This window comes from Microcebus murinus, chromosome 4 (genome assembly GCF_040939455.1).
Source record: "Microcebus murinus isolate Inina chromosome 4, M.murinus_Inina_mat1.0, whole genome shotgun sequence".
Lineage (NCBI taxonomy): Eukaryota > Metazoa > Chordata > Mammalia > Primates > Cheirogaleidae > Microcebus > Microcebus murinus.
The window spans coordinates 1-4,730 of record NC_134107.1 but is presented as its reverse complement, the minus strand read 5'-3'; the positions used below and the strand labels follow the sequence as shown (position 1 = coordinate 4,730).

General features: G+C 50.0%; 1 non-coding gene across 1 annotated transcript; it reads right to left on the bottom strand.

Moving 5' to 3' along the window:
- Positions 1–317: 317 nt before the first annotated feature.
- On the bottom strand, positions 318–420 carry LOC142870856 (small nucleolar RNA U13). The gene has a single exon (XR_012919185.1). It is a non-coding gene; the product is annotated as a small nucleolar RNA U13 (small nucleolar RNA).
- Positions 421–4,730: the final 4,310 nt, after the last annotated feature.

Here is a 4,730-nt window from a genome sequence, read left to right as displayed (position 1 = left end):
ATCTGAGCTTTTATTGTAAACTGCTGTCAGTTGCAGGCTGGGAGAGCTAAAAGCACAGGGGCCGTAGAGTCCCGAGTTCAGATCCCACTTCTGCCACCTTCAAAGCCGTGTGGCTCTGGGCGAGTCGTATAGTCTTCCTGCGTGGGTGGGTGTCCTTGTTCAGCAAATATTTCTGGTTCTTCTTCTTTGGGCACCCCCTACAGTGACACTTCCCCACCTCCTTGAAGTTAGGTGTGGCCCTGTGATTTGATTTAGCCAATGAAATGAGAGCAGAAGTGACATGAGTCATTTTGGACAGAAGCTATTCCCCTCCCCCACATCAGACAGGCCATGTGTCGATGTCATGACAAGGTTTGAGGGAGGCACATGTCACACGCGGAAGTCAAAACCCAGTCGTCATGCTTATGAGCCACAAAGGATCTGGCCAGAAGCTTTGAGCGTGAGCATGTGCTTCACTGTGCCTCCTTTTTCTGTCTCCACTGACATGTAGGCACAGAGACGGAGCCTCTCTCGGGCGAGGTGCTGGAGGGAAAATGACGGATCAGTCCCTTCCCACCTGCAGTGGACACACGGCATGGGTGGGAAAATGGACCCCATGGTGCGCGTTCAGCCGCTGAGATTTGGGGGCTGTTTGTTGCTGCAGCAGCGCATAGACTGTCCTGACTATATACCTCATTATGTGCATAGCAGGGCTGATAGCTGAGCACCTGGCCACCTGGCCTCCTGAGGATCGTGCATAGTCACATGCATTTCAGCTCACACCCTGAAAACAAGGTGAGAAAGAATTGTTTGAGTTTCCCTTCAAGGAGATCAATGGTTTCTAAAGCCCTGGGCATTCATTTAATCACCCTCAACCTACCTCCTTCTTCCTGCGACCTTTTTGTCTCCTTCCCTGGTCACTTAGCATCTGGGAGAAGGGTCTTTTTCAACTCTTGCCATCCTCACTTTTTTTTTTCCTACCTCCCCTCTGCTCCTCCCCTGCTCACCCGGCCGGGGGAGTGTGTCGTCAGGTTGCGGTGTTTCTCTGTTGTGATCTTCGGTCTCTGCTTGCTTAGCTCTCTCGGGATTCGGTCGTAGTAGCAAATTAACAAATAGCTCTGAAGCGTCCCCGAGCTCGAAGGCGTTTCCTTTTGCTCACCTAAAGCAGGATCCTGGAGCAGCTGCAAAATATCCTGCCCCCTACCGTAAACCTTCCTTCATAGGTCGTGGGAGATTCAGTCGGGGTCAGTGAAGACCCAAGCAGAAGATCTTGGCTGAGACTCCCTGATGTCCTGGCTCTGCTGGGTGTTGTCATATTGATTAAGCCCTGGGACCGCTGCCAGCAGCCTCTAGGATTAAATCAATAGAGTTTGCAAAAGTAAAAGCTGCTTTTGGAGGCATAGAATATGTTGGTTAATTTTTTTTTTGTTTTAATGAGAAAGCTTCAAGGAGAATCTTTGTGGATTTGGACAAGGGGGGGGCGAGCAAAGGAAGAGGCCAGGCAGGTGCAAATATTTGGGAGAAATGCAAGGGAGACCAAGTTGAGGGCGGTTTCATCAGGGGCTTGGTTGGGGTTTTCCAGAAAATCTGTTTAACTTAGGCTGCTCATGCACCAGCTGGGGGTCAGAAGAGACGGTGAAAGGAAGACGCAGGAAGGACTGCCGCTGAGGTGTTGAGAGAAATGGGGTGGATGTGCGGTCGTTTGCTTGTTCAACACACGTTTAGTGGGGTCCTGCCCCGTGGGATGCAGGGGCGGGGTGTCATGCTGAACAGGGCGGATGTGGTTCTTCTTGGCCCTCCTGGAACGTGGGGCACTCAGTAGGGAATAAGCAGATACAGACCTTATTACTAATTGTGGTAAGTGTTAGGAAGAAAACCGGTGGAGTCCTGTATTAGCTTGCCAGAGCTGCGGTAACTAACCACCACCAGCCGGGTGGCTTGAGACAACAGAAATACATTGTCTCCCAGTTCTGAAGGCCAGAGGACCCAAATGAAGACCTCAGCAGGGTTGAGCTGCCTCTTGACGGTTGAAGGAAAGAATCCTTCCTGGCTCGTCAAGCTCCTGGGGGCTCCGGGTGGCATGCCTTGGCTTGTGGCTGCGCCAGTCCAGTCTCTGTGTCTGTCTCCACGTGGCCTTGTCCTCGGTGTGTGTCTGCCTTCTCCTCTTCTGTTACTTGTAAGGATTCTTGTCATTGGATTTAGGGCCCTTCAGATAATCCAGGATGATCCCCTCTTGAGACCCCTAACTTCATTATATCTACAAAAGGCTTCTTCCAAATAATGTCACTGTCACAGGTGTCAGGGCTTAGGAAATAGACATATCTTTGGGTGGAGAATAATCAGGAGGACAGAGGTGCCGTTTCAGCAAAGATCTGAAGTTTGGAAGGCACGGGGCAGAGTGTGAACAGAATGAGAGAGAGGAAGAGCATTCCGGGCATGTGCAAAGGCCCTGGGGCAGGAACCAGTTCCTCATAGTCCGAGAGAGTCAGTGCAGCTACAGGCTAACGAACAAAGGGAGCAGCAGGTGGGGAGAGACCCAAGATGTTGTCGGGGATGGGTCACACAAGGTCTGGAGGTGAACTTTATGTGCAACAGGAATCCCCCAGAGAAATTTAAGTGGGATAAGAAAGAGCTGGTTTAGGAAGAAAACTACAAGAACATAAAGGAGGGTGCGGCCAAGGAATCTGAACACAGAAACTCGGCTCTGGGACCTGGCAGCCCGGAGGTCTTTGGAGATGCTCATGGGAAGGGTTTTGGTTGAGTGATTGGGGCTAGAAGCCAGCCCGGAGAGGGTAGGAGAAGAATGTGAGGTGAGGAAGTAGAGGCAACTTCTTTTTTCTGAAGGGGAGTAGAGAAGTGGGTTGGTGACTCGAGGGGACTTTGGGGTCAAGGGTGAGGATTTTATTTTTTGAGACATACTCTTGCTCTGTCACCCTGGGTAGAGTGTCGTGGCATCATCATAGCTCACTGCAACCTCACACTCCTGGGCTCAAGCCATCCCCCTGCCTCAGCCTCCCGAGTAGCTGGGACTACAGGTGCACACCATGCCACCTGGCTAATTTTTGTATTTTTAGTAGAGATGGGAATCTCATTCTTGCTCAGGTTGGTCTCGAACTCCTGGGCTCAAGCGATCCTCTTGCCTCAGCCTCCCAAAGTGCTGGGATTGCAGACATGAGCCTCCATGCCCAGCCTGGTGCTGCCTTTGACCGTGGACCACCGGGGTGGGCCTTCATGGCTTTGGCTGGCTCAGATGGGACCTTCTTGGCTTTGTCGCCTTTCTTCAGGGCCTTCTTAGCTGCACCTGCTCTTGAGGGAGCCCTCTTTACCTCATCTGGCTCCTTGGGTGCCTTTTCCAACTCACAGGGGTTGAGAAGGTCCCCTGCCTCGTTGTCTTTCTTGGGGACCTTCTCCGTGGCCTTCCTGTGTGTCCTGGGGGCCACCTTGATGAATGTCTTCCGGGCCTGGATTTTCCTTTTGTTCCTGGGAACTGATTTGAAGGGGCTTCCGGTGGCCCCCTTGGTCCTGGGGTTTGGTGGGTGGTCTTCAGGGAACTTCTAGCTTTGAGTTTAAGCCATGGTGTAGATGGAATATAAAGAGAAGATGCCGGGGAAGTGGAAGAGTCTAGTGGCCGCTGGACAGGGATGCCAGCGCAGCCAGAGAGGAGAAGGACGTCCCCTTGGTGGAGTGAACAGATGAGGGACAGTGGTTGCAAGTTGGATCAGGGGACAAGGGACCTCACACCACTCAGAGGTCCCCAGAGAACTTTAGTGACCTGAATAAAAGAGAGAGAGAGAGAGAAATGAGAACATGTTCAGTTCTTGTTTGGAGTCTAACCCCCAAGCACCCTTACTCTTCCCTATCTTCCCAGACACCAAGATTCTGAAACTGATGCAGTTCTCCTGCTTAAAACTTGTTTCGATATTTTTTTTTTCCTTTCTCTTCTCATCAGGGTGTCTTCATTTTACTCTTGTGTATGTGTAGGTTTTCCATGAGTCATGTTAATGCTTCCATGTTTACATTTTTGGGGCCAGAGCAATTAATACATTTAAATTATGGCTTTAATTTTGGAAGGTACACACACACACACACACACCCTTCTCTTTTAAAAAAAAACTGTAAAATGTAGGCCAGGCGCACTGGCTCACGCCTATAGTCCCTGCACTTTGGGAGGCTGAGGCAGGAAGATCACTTGAGGCTAGGAGTTCAAGACCAGCCTGGGCAACGTAGTGAGACCCCCGTCTCTATAAAAAATATTTAGAAATTAGACAGATGTGGTGGTGAACTTCTATAGTCCCAGCTACTGGGATGCTGAGGCGGGAGAAAAATCACTTGAGCCCAGGAGTTTGAGGTTACAGTGAGCTATGATCATGCCATTGCACTCCTGCCTGGGTGACAGAGCAAGACTCTATCTCTAGGGGGAAAAAAAAACCTGTAAAATATAGCCCTGTAAATCTCCAAGAATATCTAATGTGCATTCCCTCTGACACCCAGCAATTCCACATCTTGGAATTTATCCTGCAGAAAAATTCTCACAAGTACTCAAGGATGTATGGTCAGATTATTCATCTCAGCTTTGCTCGTAATAGAGACAAACTGGGAGCGTTTAGAGGAATATTAAATAAACAGGGATGTGTCTGTTCACGACAACACTGTGCAACCTTTTAAAAGCATGAGGTCCGTGGCACTGATGTGTGAGAATATGTCTACTGTGGCAAGGGGCTCAGCAAATTGTAGAACATTATTATGATCCT